At 42.3% G+C, this 15,639-nt stretch overlaps 2 protein-coding genes across 2 annotated transcripts in view; one reads left to right on the top strand and one right to left on the bottom strand.

Moving 5' to 3' along the window:
* rgs7b (regulator of G protein signaling 7b) overlaps positions 1 to 15,639 on the bottom strand; it is a 183,524-nt gene that overhangs the window by 73,626 nt on the left and 94,259 nt on the right. The window lies entirely within an intron of this gene.
* The window catches only part of chrm3b (cholinergic receptor, muscarinic 3b), a 29,395-nt gene continuing 25,630 nt past the window's right edge, over positions 11,875 to 15,639 (top strand). The window contains exons 1-2 of the mRNA XM_062474340.1: positions 11,875 to 12,117; positions 12,427 to 12,516. The gene's annotated coding sequence lies outside the window, so the exon portion shown is untranslated. The remainder of the gene's footprint in view (positions 12,118 to 12,426; positions 12,517 to 15,639) is intronic.

Below are 15,639 nucleotides of genomic sequence, written 5' to 3'. Positions count from 1 at the left end.
TGTGGAGTGGCTGAGCTGTCGGTTAAGAAGCCTGATTAGGCAACGCCGACGGACTGGTTCCGCGAAGGTTCTCTGGCTGTAATGAGCGGAGTGAGACTGTTTATCACGGCTGAGATCACTTAACTCAATGTTTACATTGGTTTACTTTTGCTTGAAATGTGATAGGAATAACAAAGGTATGGTAAAATGCCAACATACAGAGGGGTATGTCTGTTCATCTTGGTTTAGTATTGCTGTGATGGGTTTGGATGTCCTGAACTGACAGGTTGTTGGTTGCAATAAAGTTTCCCACAGTCCTGAGTGTTTTGAAGGTGGGGCATGACAGATGTGATTGTGTGAAGTCCGTCATATACAGGGTACTGGGTAGGAAGAATTTTCTGTTAAAATATACACTTAAGCATGAAATGACATTGGCTTCAGGAGGACTGACTTTTATTAATTTGTTAATGTATTCATTCAACCCTGTTTATAGTATTTACGTGTACACATTTTAGATCTGGAATAATATACTCTAGAGAACATTTATAAAACTGCTAATTGTTGTGTTGCTGAATTTGACTCTTATTTCATCCTCTAATGCTTCCCTAAATTCAGTTTATTTGAAGCTGAGCTGTGTTTATTTGACTTTTAAGAATTCCAACACGAGTATTAAGGACGCAGTCATAATTTGTGAAATGACCATTCTCATACAAACACAGACAGCTTGAGTAGGGCACACTACTCACAGAACTTCCCAACCTCCAACTCTAATCCAGTCTTTCAAAGAGAAACATACATAAAAGACTGTTTACCATAACCATCTGATTATGTGGATGCTGAAGTCTGCCTGTCTAGTTTGATGCTCTAACACAGACTTTCCACTGTTTGATTGTCATGCTGTAAACTCTGTCACCGGTGATTCATTTGCCTCATCCCCCTCAGCCTTCTAAAACATACACACTTTGTCACTTGGCTGGCAATGATGTTTCTATAAAGACCGCACACTCTGAACTCACTTTAGGGGGATGAATGTGAGGATGTGTTTATTTCACAGATTTAAACACAAACTAAATAATTTTGTTTGCCACACATCTTGACCTCATTCCTTCAACAACACTTGGCTCGACAAATGTTTCCCTAAGTGTGGTAGAATGCTTGTATATCTGTGTTAAGTTGGTCTTTGATGATATGGCAGTCTAAACTCCCATTCGTGAGCTTCACTTTAGATGAACCAAACTTAGTTCCTATCAAGCAGAGAGAGAGGGAGAGAGATATTCAGTGGAATATGGCATTTGTCAAAGAGGCATTGAAGATGTTTCAGTTGAGACTGACAGTTAACTTATCACCAGATTCCATGTCAGTTTATTTTATTCTCTCAGTTATAGTTTCCCAATTCTACCCGTACACATTATGGGTTCAAGAAAACATTGTAAGCATGTTTGTTTATACCTGGTTGAACATTATTTTCTACATAATTGCTGATTTTAACCGTGATATCAGAGTCAGTTTATAATGAGCTGAGGTCAGTCTGCTGTGTGTTTAATGGAATCATTAAAATGGTCCATCAGGCTGTGCAAAATGCTGAAACAGGCATTTAAGAGGAAGCCAAAACATGCCTGGTTAGATGTGAGGCTGATGCCAGACCTGTACAAACAAAGCAACTGCCAGGATACACTGTCAACAACGTGCTCCACTCTCAATATGCTAAATATCAGCAAATTCAATGTTCAAAAATGATACTGAAATTTCCGTTTTTTTGTCAAGTTCAGGAAACAGGTGCTACACTAAGCTACACCAGGAGATATACATCATCTTATTTATGCTGTTAAATTTTCTGTCGACTCATGCTCGTTTAGCCTGTTCTTATGCAGGGCTGGGTACTCCAATAGTCTTGTCTGATTGCTTCATTATGTCTCTACTGAATACAGATCTGGACTTCAAAGAGAAAGCAGATGCGAGTCATTAAAGTTGGATCAGGTGTGACCAGGAGGAGAGGAGAAAGGGATGACAGGAGGGAAGGATGGAGGGATGCTTTGGGTCTGGCTGTGTGACTGTTCCAGTCACATTGCAACACAGTGGGACCAGTAACATCTGCTTACATCCATGCCTAGTTGGTCCAAGATGTCGCTTTAAAAGGTAAATACTGGCCCTGTGTCCTCACTTGGAAGATAGAAGAATGTTTACCTTAGCTACCAAATGAACTGACTCAGGTTCTATTGAGGCCATGGTAGACAAGCATCATATCCTAGAACCCTGCAAAAACAAACAAACAAACAAGCACACACACACATACACACCCTTTCTTCAGCACCTCTAAATATAGCCAATATTAACCTTGGTTGACCTTGTCCTCAATTTGATCACAGGGATTGGGTTAATGATATTACAGCGGACTTTGTCCTCAGTCATCAATAATGTGTACTGTGTTGGATGTAAAGACTCTCTCTCTGTGTTTTCCACATATGGGACTGTTGGAGAAAGTTGATTGCTGTGTTTTGATTGCTGTGTTTTGATTTGCAACTCTTCGTGTGTTTTCAACGAGCCCACCTGCAGGTTCCATGACAATGTGAAACATAAACACACGTGTTAATAATTTGATGTTTAAACAAACCCATTAAGAGCAGAAATTATGGCTGGATATTTAAGAACAATCAGATAAACTTTGTTTCCTAGGCACTGGCTAACAGTCATGAAATATATGAATCTGCCTGTCCATAATTACATTGTGAACATTAGACCATGCTCTCATATTTGGGTGTGCTCAAGCCTTCGGCGAGAGCACAACCTTTGTTCTCTCACATATATATTTATTATTTATTTTTGCCCCCCTAAATCTTTGTCAATATTTGGCCTACATAGACAACCTAGGTGTCAAAAGTTTTGTCTTGGTAGTGATTGAGTTGCTTGTATTTTTATTTACGTTCCGTTGCATGGTTTAAGTGGAAATTACGTTTTTGTGGCAAAAAGTGAAGCTAACGGTGGCTAATTTGCTAGCCACAGTCACTGACGTTACTAACGTCACTACGTCACGAAAACACGCGTGACTACCTGTAGCAGAACATTCGTTTCGCATCTGTTAACTTGGGGGATAGCTAGGCTAACTATAGCTTTACTGCAAGGCAGCTTCAGAAACGCCACAAGCAAAGAGGCCAGGGTGATAACTATTTACTCATTTTACTTTGTGATGTGAAACACAATTGTGAAATGTAATGTACAATATTAGCTGACATTATTAAGGAAGTAGGCCCACATCTACTTTCGGAAACGGTAGTCTACTATTTCACTGAAGCATTAGCATGACATTAGCCTCTGTGGCCCGGGCAACACATAGCTACTACAGTGATCTATGATGCATCTGTTTTCAATCGTTAAAATAAACATTCCTCACAAATAAATTTTCGTTGTAGGATTTATTATGACATTACATTACAAGTAAACGATTTGTTGGTGAAATTATCATTACCTGTGGTTTCAAACCAGTGTTGCTCACTGCAACGCTGTAGCTTACGCGAGACACACTACAAAAACATCTACAGTACACAGCTGTTTAGGAAGTCAAACGGCGACAGAACATGTTCCGCACTCCCCTTACTTAAATCAAAAGTCTTTCAATAGGTGAAACTATCTGACTACTAACCCGAACTTCATTGCCACAGCCTAAACTTTGTCAATCTGTTGATGAAAATAATTAATTTCAGCCTAAACCGTACAACGGAACGTTCAATCGAATTCAACCAGCGCAATCGCTACCAAGACGAACACAGCAGTAGTCTAGTACTGTACTGTAGTAGAATTTACCGGGGCAGCTTCTCCACACAGGGCTATATCGCATTTTGCGTTGTTACTGACAATGATCGCTACCAGTGAGCTTTTTATGAATGAGCGATTTTCCACTAAATAAATGTCAAGCTTATTTACGTTTTTGGGGGCATTTTTTCAGTTAGCAGATGGTAATGTTTGAATCGAGATTCCATCTTCTACTGCCGGTAACGTCGTAGAATAATCTTCAAAGGGGGTTCTTTATTAATGAATGAATGCAATATGAGTAGGCTAAATGCCTGAAAATATCACGAGAAGGGAAAACTTAAAAGGACGTTTAAGTCATAGAGATTAGGTCAATTTTTACACCGGTCTGCCAAATTTATTCGTTGATTCAGCTATGAGGCTGCCTCTTGCAGGGGAAATGAGAAGACATCATATTTCATTCTACACTTAACTCGTATTTTGAGTTGTAAATGAGCAGCAAAAGAAAATGCTTTTAAATCTATGTCATCTTTATAAATAATAAGTATGCATTTTTATATAAAATACAGAAATATCAGTTGTAAAAATGTCATTAAAAAACGGACCCCTGTGCAACCGACGCAAGCAAGCACACCCTACAATTTCCCCAGAAATTGTACCCTCTCTAGTTCATTTAATAATGCTACTGCAAAAAATCCAAATACAGTGCGGAAATGCTCATTGATATGTCAGATATCTATATAAACCACAAGTAGTCATATCCAGTTTGCCTTGACTGTTGTCTTGACTGAACAGCGATCACGCACCTTCATTAGAGCAACAGGTTACCAGCCCATTTTCCCTTGTTTAGTTTTAGAAGTTAATCTCATTGGTCTCTCTCTCTGCTGATCCCTTGTGTCTATAGCCAGAGAGTGTAGGTGGGAGAAGGAAATGGTAATTCTTAATTAAATATCATTTTCTTGGTAATGATCTGCCCAGACAGAGGGAGGGGCCTCTTGGGTATCTGTAATTAGCGCTGATTGATGACTGGATCCCTCAAACCAATCAGCTATCAGGTATCACATCTCTGGAGGCAGACATTTCCAGAACAAAGCGGAGCTCACATTCATTGGTCGGCACAAACTCTGCCTGGTGAAACCTAAGTGTCTTCGCAGATATAATCACAGGCAGTTACAGTAACGTAGTGATTCAATTGTGTCTCAAAGTAAAGTTCCTATTTAAGTTAATGACTGAAGTTATATGGTCAAAGGGTGAGTGTAAACACACAGCCCAATGACACTAAAACAAACAGGATCTCGGATGTTGTGATTTCGTCCAACAATCAAAGAGAAATGAGAATGTGGCTTGTCTTCAGGCGCTCACAGATTTAATTGGCCTTGTGATTGTGTGAGTGCTCACGCACAGGGAAATGTGTGTATCTGTGATGGTGTGTGTGTGAGAGTGTGTGTGTGTGTGTGTGAGAGAGAGAGAGTGTGTGTGTGTGTGTGTGAGAGAGAGAGTGTGTGTGTGTGTGAGAGTGTGTGCTCATGGGGTTACTGGGATCAGTCCCCTTGACATACTTCAACAAACACATAACAGTGACCAATGCATGTGGCCTTGTATGGTCTGAAGTTCTCTGGACAGAGCAGTTCCCCTCCTCCACATGCTGAGACCATCCTACCCCTAAACATACGGATGTGTGTGGAGCCTGGCCTCTGGCCAGTGTGCCAGCTCCATCACACATACAAAACACCTTGGTAAATACGTGACATAAAGGTGTGGAAGAGTAGGAGCAGATTCCCTGTCCTTGAGTTCAAGCTTCCAACACAGTACTGTGATCCAGCTGTTGGTTCTCTGCATCTGACTCTCTCTCTCTCTCCCTCTCTCTCTCTCTCTCCCTCTCTCTCTCTCTCTCTCTCTCTCTCTCTCTCTTTCAGCCTCTGTTCACTCTATTTCTTGTTCTCTCTGTTCTACCATGGGATTCAGTTTTACAATATTTCCAGACAGTCAGACAGCAGACAGTCAGTCAGATGGTTAGCCAGAGCCAACCTCACAGCCAGCCTTCCAGCCAGCCTCCCAGCCAGCCTTCCAACCAGCCTCCCAGGCAGCCTCCCAGCCAGCCTTCCAGCCAGCCTCACAGCCAGCCTCCCAGCCAGCCTCACAGCCAGCCTCACAGCCAGCCTCCCAGCCAGCCTCACAGCCAGCCTTCCAGCCAGCCTCACAGCCAGCCTCCCAGCCAGCCTCCCAGCCAGCCTCACAGCCAGCCTCACAGCCAGCCTTCCAGCCAGCCTCACAGCCAGCCTCACAGCCAGCCTCCCAGCCAGCCTTCCAGCCAGCCTCCCAGCCAGCCTCCCAGCCAGCCTGCCAGCCAGCCTCACAGCCAGCCTCCCAGCAAGCCTCCCAGCCAGCCTCCAAGCCAGCCTCACAGCCAGCCTCACAGCCAGCCTCCCAGCCAGCCTCACAGCCAGCCTCACAGCCAGTCTCACAGCCAGCTAGTCAGTCAAACAGTTCTTCAACACCCATGTGTGTACCAAAACACATTTCTCATCACAGTGGGAACTAAATAATAAAACATTGATCAGTAAGGTCCTTAAAAGACAAAAAACACATGGGGACTTCGCATGTCAATCATAATTCATGCAACTGACAGACTGAACCTGGGAACCTGCCTCTTGTAGGCAATTAAAACATGATTAATTCTAATCAGATGGCTTTGGAGCTTATTTGTGTCTGACTCATCCAAAAGAGAGGACCTTGTTTGGACTTGGTATATCACTTCCTAGATAAATTATTAGCTGTCACCTTAAAACATACAAGACTAATTAGATCAGTTAAATTTGACTGATTCTGTATCTTATTCTCTGTAGTCTAGTACCATAGGGCATGGTTATTATTGGATTGCATACTAAGTTTGAGATAATAAGACTTCAATTGAAAGGGTAAATACTGTCAATCTCCTCGCTATTCTTTGTTTCTCTTTTGACCTTAGACATGATTCATACACAGTAAAATTAAGTTAATTGGTCTGAATTATATTCAGTGATCTAAATTGTCAAATATCACAAATAGTCTAAAATAGGGTTCATGAAGGTTTGTGGTATTCTAAAGAATTAGTCTAGTGTACAGGAGGATGGGACGAGCATACCTTACATTCTATACACTCCTTTGTGGTTGACTTCTCTAACGTCTTCTGCATAACCATATTTGGCAGTGTATCCTCCTTAAGCGGCATGAGGTCACTGCACTGTTGGATCTTGTCCAATTGTAGACATAGATTGTCCTTGTGGGAGGGATGGAATAAGAAAATAAACCAATCCCATCTCCCATCTCTTCACACAGTAGCTTCAGTACTTGTTGAAATGCATGCAACTATTATGCGTGTCCTAAACGTGATTTAAGACATTGTAATGCTAGATTGCATTCTGAGCTCTGTTATCTCTTACCCTCACCTTGAAACAAGGCTACAAATAAAAATGTTCCAGCTCCACCAGTGTGTGCCCTGTTTGTTATTGTGCCAATGCTGTTACTGAACAATGTGTGCAGATTTGTTGGCCAGACTGTTCTAAATTGAGCTTGCATAAACGAAAGATTGATTTCTTGAGCTTGCTTAGTGAGCTTAGACATTGCCATCAAAAAAAAGTTATATAGTCGAAGTCACTGACAAACTAAATTAGTTCTAGGAAGTAAATGTCGAAAATCACAACATTAGGCCTACTGTAAAAGTTCAGTAGGCCATCAGTAGAATTTATGGTAAGACACTTCATTACAGAAAAAATACTAAAGATCCCTAAAATATTCTTACAGGCAGGCAAGTGTATTGGGAAGGAAATTCAGCCCTGGACTTATCTGCTGGTACTACCCAAAAATATTAGGTCCATTTTACTGCTTCAATAAAAATACATGAAATGGTATTACAAAAGAAACATGCATTTGGTGACATGTTTGATTTATCACTGAAGTTCTGGATCACATCTAAGCTTACAGACCATCCATGGAGATGCCATAGATTAGCGTGTGATGGATGGTTGTTGTGCAGAGGTTTGTTATCAGAGAGCAGGAGGGTAAATAATCAAGCCTGGGAGGATGTGGGGTCTATGATCTACGGTAGCCCCAAAAGTCCATGCAGAGTACTTTCCGGACCATAATCGGTTTGCTCAGCTGGGACCAGGTTTGTTGTGTTTCAGCCTGTAGTCTGTGGAGAGTGAGAACTCTAAACCAGAACTATGGTAGAGGAGCTTAGAGCGACATTGAGGAAAACCAAGGAAAATTGCATGGAAACCATATTTGAAAGTAATTAAGGTACCTTTGATTGCCTCATGGTGGGCATTTTCAGGGTTGATGGATTAATTAAATGTTACTTGGCGTGATTAATCAAGTAGTCTGTACCCCAAATATTACAAAAAAAACCTTGCAGCCTATACAGCAGTCAAATAGGCCATGTGATTAAATGTCAGACCTCAGTTTATGCTACTCACAGTGTGATCAAACAGATGAGGTTGACACCATGGATTCAACCATGAACATTAACGCTAGCTGGGAGAGCTAGGAGAGCTGGGAGAGCTGGGAGAGATAGGAGGGAGAGATGGGAGAGATGGGAGAGCTGGGAGAGATGGGAGAGATAGGAGGGAGAGATGGGAGAGATAGGAGAGATAGGAGAGATAGGAGAGATGGGAGGGAGAGATGGGAGAGCTGGGAGAGATGGGAGAGATGGGAGAGCTGGGAGAGATGGGAGAGCTGGGAGAGATGGGAGAGCTGGGAGAGATGGGAGAGATAGGAGAGATAGGAGAGATAGGAGAGATGGGAGGGAGAGATGGGAGAGCTGGGAGAGATGTGAGAGATGGGAGGGAGAGATGGGAGAGCTGGGAGAGATTTGAGAGATGGGAGGGAGAGATGGGAGAGATGGTAGAGCTAGGAGAGATGGGAGAGCTGGGAGAAATGGGAGAGATGTCAGCGATGGGAGAGAGGACCAGGCGCTGAGCTGATGGGTCAGCCAGGATGAACAGCGACGACTTCTGGAGGTGGAGAAAGGCGTCTGTGTTAGCTGGTTAGAGATGCTACACTCTTAAGTGCCAAATCTTTCCATAATTACTATAAAGTGGTTATACTAATGAGGTTCAACATGAGGATGTGTGCATGCAAGAGTGTGTGTGTGGGTTTGTGTGTGTGTCTCAGTCATGTGGTGGGACTGGGAACCAAGATCTGTTACATTGGGTTCTCAGACATCACTTGTCTGGCAATAGTCACTATGACAACGAAGACATGGGAATTTATTTTAGTTCAGAGCTCTTACAGGACACACACAGACACACACAAACAATCTAAGATCAGGGAGGTGTGTGATTTAAGAGGGGCTTCAGGTTGCATACCGGTCCAACAGGTCTACAGACGATGCCATTGCCCTGACAATGCACACCGCTCTCTCCCACCTGGACAAAGGGAATACGTATGTGAGGATGCTGTTCATTGACTATAGCTCAGCATTCAACACCATTATCCCCTCCAGACTTGTCTCCAAGCTTGTGGACCTGGGACTAAGCACCTCCATCTGCAAGTGGATCTTCAACTTCCTGACGGGGAGGCCACAGGTGGTGAGAATCGGTGACCGCACCTCATCCACACTGATCACCAACACAGGCACCCCCCAGGGCTGTGTGCTCAGCCCTCTCCTGTTCTCCTAGTTCTCTCATGACTGTGTGGCAACGCACAGCTCCAACCTCCTTGTTAAGTTTGCTGACGACACAACCATTGTGGGCCTCATCTCTGACAGTCACGAGTCAGCCTACAGAGAGGAGGTTGATACCCTGACATCATGGTGTCAGGACAATAACCTCTCTCTCAACGTCAGCAAGACTAAGGAGATGATTGTGGACCCTAGGAGGCGGCAGGAGGAGGAGCATGCACCCCTACACATCAACGGATCCGAAGTGGAAAAGGTCAGCTGCTTCAGGTTCCTCGGGGTGAACATTAGCAATGATCTCACCTGGTCTGCTCACATAGACAAGGTGGTCAAAGAGGCCCGGAAACGCCTCTTCTTCTTGAGGAGACTGAAGAAGTTTGGCATGGACTCAGTCCTCCTCACTAACTTCTACAGATGCACTACGGAGAGCATACTGACTGGTTGCATCACAGTGTGGTATGGGAGCTGCACAGATAGGGGCCGCAAAGCCCTACGTAGTTTGGTCCGGTCTGCTGAGTTACATTTACATTTAGTCATTTAGAGAGTCATTTCTTTTCCAGAGCGACTTACAGTAAGTACAGGGACATTCCCCCGAGGCAAGTAAGGTGAAGTGCCTTGCCCAAGGACACAACGTCATTTGGCACGGCCGGGAAGTGAACTGGCAACCTTCAGATTACTAGCCCGATTCCCTAACCGCTCAGCCATCTGACTCCCCCTGAGTTCATCATCGGCAGGAAGCTCCCAGCCCTAAAGGAAACATACCACACACGATGCCTCAGGAAAGCTGGCAAGATTCTAAGAGACTGTTACCACCCATCCTTCAGTCTTTTTACCCTGTTGCCTTCTGGCAGGCGATAACGAAGCATTCGGTCTCACACATGCAGACTGGACTACAGTTTCTTTCCAAGGGCCATCAGGCTTCTGAATGAACATTGATATGGACATTGATACACTGTCGACACTCACACTAGTTCAGTCAAGACACTCACATGATTGATTTCACCATTTATTCATATAGATGAGATTAACTTTGGCAGAATGTATGTACATTGGGAAGCTCTCCCTGCCTTCACTGCAACATGCATGACATGAGGCAGGGAGCAACCAGTGAAATCCCCCAACGGGGAGAAGAGACAGACAACATGGGGGAGAAGGGGATGGTGGTGGGTGGCAGCAGCGTAGAACACTAAGGTAATCGAGGATGCGTGTGCGCGCATGTGTGCGACTTTATAGCGCCGCCTATCGAGCTAAGCCTATGGGCTAAGAACACGGCAATGGGTGATATGATGCGTGCTGCCCAAGTGCCATGCCTGAACTAGCTTCGCTCATTCACTTTACACACTGTCACTTCAGTTACTGGTTGCACTTCCAGCTACTGGTTGCACTTTCAGCTACTGGTTGCACAATCAACAATATTGCACTAATCGTACCCTACTTGTCTCTAGGTTAGTATAGGTTATAAGGTTTGTATAGGATATTATGTGTATTACAGGTTTAGTATACTGTATTGTATATTATTTTGTATATTTAGGAGGTTTATTATTTGATATGTTAGCTTATCATAGGTGTAACCTATGATAAGTACTTATATGTCATGTACTTATATGTCATGTTATGCCAGGTTGCTTTGTGTTGTCTTGTCCAAAGAATTTCAGTGCCCAGTCTGACCCTGTGTTGTTCTGTGCATCTAACAGTAAAAGACTTGAACTTGAAGTGAGGTGGGGAGATGTTCTTTCAGTCTTCTGCTCTAATCGTACTACTCTAGGCCAATTGCTGTCAATTCCTAAGTATAATATACATAATAGTGACCCAAAATCAGATGTCTTATTCATATGTGTTTTAAGTGATCAGTGTGAGCAGTTTACTCAAATCATAGTATTTAATTAAAAGCCCTGTTGATAGATAAATAAATACAAATAAACGTTTTACCGACAATTTGCAATGGCTGCGGGCGCCCCCGCAGTAGATATGCTGCCATCAAAGCGCCGAGCTGCAGTTGTCCTTAAAGTGCGCACTTGACGCGTAACGGGAGGGGGCACCAGCAGTGCAGGGAAAACACCGGAGAGTGAATCACGGAGCTCCAAACTTTTCATTGAGTAAGTGCTGCAGCGCTGAAAGACAGAGAAAGAGACGGTGAACATGATAGAAGGGAAATTTATTTCAGATTTGTGGCTCACTAACTTGCTTTCGAGCAGATAGTTTTGGAGCATGAAGCACACACTGTCTTGAAACCACAATATACACTCTACTTTTATCACTTAAAATATGACTTAATATTTACCAAAATCAAGATAGATGGAGAATATTGGACGAAGAAAGCGCTGAGGACATGAGTTCAGTAGACTGCTGGCGGTCTACTGGTCCGTTTGAGGTTTAGATCACAGGGGCATAGTGCCACCTGCTGTGTTACGTCACCACCCCAGTGTCCAATCAACCCTGGGCCGATAGAAGACCGTATCGCAGGCGCTGTTGGCAGATCCAGCGGTGAATCAAATCATCGCTCAAGCGCAAGTGTTGGGAGTTTTCTGTTGCGCTTCCGTTTGTTGCGCTACTCGTTTTCCAGAAGGAATTTTTAAAATTCTACGCAGGCATTTAGGGTACAGTAGAAGGTGTGTATAGTCGGGATATCTTCTTGGAAGTGGATTCACCAGGTCAACGGAGCTGAGTTTTTGATGTTTCTACAAAATACTGTTTGACGTCTTCTTTGACTATTTAATTTCAGCTTTTACTCAAAAATGGTAAGGGGAATTTGTATTTTATTTAATCAAGGTTTTTATTATTTCCCTGTTGTAGTCCACGCTATTTAAATCTATTCAATATTTTTTATTTTGAACATAAATGCAATGAACACTTACATAATTAAAAAAGGTTAACTCATTGAACACTAAATTGTATCACATTTTGTATTGTATTCTGTCTTGATAAATTGAATAAGATTCACATTTTCGTAGAAGACTTGGTTATAATAGTGCGTTTTCTCATCTAAAGGTATGGACATTAATCTGCAATGATGTTACTTAAGTTCTGAAAAACGTATTTGCACACAGAACCGTTGTCTCTGTTCGGCCAGCATCCCTTCAATTGAGAAATCTCTCGCCTCTCGTCGTAGTTGGATAGACCTCTGGTGAACTCGCACGGTAATATAATGACTAAAAGTCACTATAAGATTCAACTGCTATTTCATAGATTATTGGATAATTCTGTTGCTTCTATATTCTATTACTTTGTGTCAAGCTGCAATTTGATTTATAGGCTATTGTCAGCGTCCAATTTAAGGATTTCTTTTATTAGCACACACATTGATCGCCATATGCAAATAATCTCGTCTTTGTTTGGATGACAGTACTGATTTATCCCATCTGCGTTGCATGAGCTGGACAATGATACTGATGGCTGTAATGAGTGGTCACCACTAAGCCTCCTGGGAGGGGAACAAGAGATGGATAGAACAGGAGATATGGGCTGACATTGTTATGTCATTTGAACCCACATCACCCAGGGCATTAGTAGTCAAATGATGGTACACCAGTAAACTCGAATTTCCCTGTGGGGATGAATAAAGCATCTTCTATTTTTCTATTCTAAAATATCTCCTCATCTATTGCAACAGATAAATCACCCTCTTGTGCTGTTGTGAAGACGTCACACTTCTGAGATCAACTGATACATTGTATTGTGCTGAAGATTTAAAAAAGCTACACAATGGTAGGCTACAGCATGTCTTGGATGTGTGCAGTGTAGTATGAAATATCTCACACTACTGTAGATTTCACCTCCAACTGAGGAAAGGCTGGCCTCAGCCCATATTCACCTGTCCTCTTCTGACAGCCCCATATGCAGGGCCTATTCAGATCTCCAGAACAGAGCTTCCCCAGCTCACCCTCACTGCAATTCACAATGCCTCTTAATTCCTACAGACATTTTTTCAAACCCAGGGAGGCATCAACTAAATGTGTTCCGTGTTTAAATTCAGGTTATCAGTGGTGTTCTCTGACAGCCGGGTGACTTGCCACCTGAGGCAAAGTGGCAAAGTCAGACTTGGATAATAGATCCCTACATACAGTTCACAGAAAGTGTGAGGTATTCAAATGTAAACATGCTTCACCCTGGAACATTTTTCTCCACCTCATCTCTCTCTTATCTGTCTATATGTCCCTATCTCTCGCTGTCTCTCTGTCTCTCTCTCTCTCTCTCTCTCTCTCTCTCTCTCTCTCTCTCTCTCTCTCTCTCTCTCTCTCTCTCTCTCTCTCTCTATCTGTCTCTCTCTCTCTCTCTCTCCCTCCTTCTCTCTCTCTCTATCCACCTGTCTCGTTCTTTCTCCCTTTCTCCCTTTTACCCAGACTCACTCTCTTACCTCCTCCCCTTCTTTCTTGCTCTCTGTCTGTCTGTCTTCAGTTTAAATACTCCTGTTTATACATGGAAAGGTGTGAGAAATGGGACCGATCTGGCATGTGTTCAGTTACTGTAATAACAGACTTGCACTTCAGTCTGTTTGACTCTGTCTCAACACTTCTTATACTTTTCATCAGTACATGATCAACTGTAAATACACTGTAGATAAATGTTCAAAAGAAAAAAATATAATAACCACTTAAAACAGCTAATATAGATGTATTGGAAATTGTGCTTTTACTTGACCCAGAATCTTGGTTTGTTGATCAAGTTAGGCTTGTTTTTATTGTGCCTTTATGCACTTGTTGTTGGTGTGTGTGTGTGTGTGTGTATGAATTGGAAGGAGAGAGAGAGAAGAGATCAAGAGAGAGAGAGAGAGACATTATCTTTCACAAGGTACACAAGGAAACTTTTACATAGTGTCCAATCAGGACTATTTTCTCTATATTGAATTGTAACTGGAGCAGCTATTGGCAGATATACTTCTAGACAACAAATAGGATCCTGGTAATAGTCCACAGAAGCAAATGAGCTGCACCATATTTAGTCTTAACCACTCATGTTCCATACTTTTATCTTTCCAAATATGGCTTTCTTCTTCCCAAACCCCATTTGAAACAAATGAACTTGAACTGATCACACAAGAACCAGTTTGAGAGTTACAACTCCAAGAGTTGTGCAACACATTCATTTAGTTATGGTTTGATCATTTTAGGAACACCGACAGGCACTTAGGATTTCCTTAAAAAAGTGAAAGGTTGCTACTTGTTTTGGCTACTCGCAATGTTTTGTGGCTATCTCGTTGTTATGATCAGTGACCTATGCACTTGTAAATGTAAAGCTCTCTCTTGGAAGTCGCTTTGGATAAAAGCGTCTGCTAAATGAATAAATGTAAATGTAAATGTACTTGAGATTATGGTATGAATAAAGGAGCTTGTTCATGGCTTATCAAGGGCACACACTTAGGTGTCATAAAACTACAGGTGGCATCTCTGCCTAATGGAGTTGAATCAACATTCACTGTATCAAGCTTGACCAAAATCCTTTCTACCAACTGTAAACTACTTTTAAACTACTATTAAAATACATTCATTGTACATAAGCCCAAAATGTATTTCACAATATTTAAAAAGATCTGCAGTATATTTATATATTATATAATTATACATTTGCAGTATAGAATTTGAGCATATGCTTTCTTAAACTGACAACCTAAGACTCTGTTAAAGACCGATTCTAGAGGTGTGAATATATATATATAGAGAGAAAGCGAGAGAGAAAGAAAGAGAGAAATAAATATATAGACTGTATATCATTATATATGTCTATATATCTATGGAGAGACTCATTTTCTACTAGATGAGTTCCTAAGAGTCTCACTAGCCTATAGGAACTCTCCTGCCTGCATCCAAAGAGGAAAGCCGCTTTAGTGCACGTCTGGAAAGCTAAACATGCTGCTTTAGTAATCCTCTCAGAATGTCACTGTTGCTTAGGGGGATATCTGACCACTTCCAATGGTATGCTTTAGGTATAGTATGGACACCTAGCATTCAATACCTATTGCTTGTACACAGACGAAGTCCAGAGCCCAACTCTTTGTGAATTTCAATGAGAATTAGTTCTCTTTATCAGAATACGCTAAAGCAGGGATTGGATTTATGCAACGTTTAGGTTTATGTGCCAAATATTACTGTAACTAGCGGGTGGGAGACTAGTTTCCTGTTGACTGGGTGGACGTGGGCTTACTAACTAACTGAAAGGTGGTGCCTTCTTCATCGCACAGATAATTATGAATGAAGATAATGCCATACAGAGAGCATGTGTGTGCATCCCTTCCTCTGTTCATTTGTCTGTGTGACGATGTGTCT

Source organism: Osmerus eperlanus, chromosome 12 (assembly GCF_963692335.1).
Source record: "Osmerus eperlanus chromosome 12, fOsmEpe2.1, whole genome shotgun sequence".
NCBI lineage: Eukaryota > Metazoa > Chordata > Actinopteri > Osmeriformes > Osmeridae > Osmerus > Osmerus eperlanus.
Note: the sequence above shows the minus strand (reverse complement) of the source record. Positions and strands in the feature narration are given on the sequence as shown.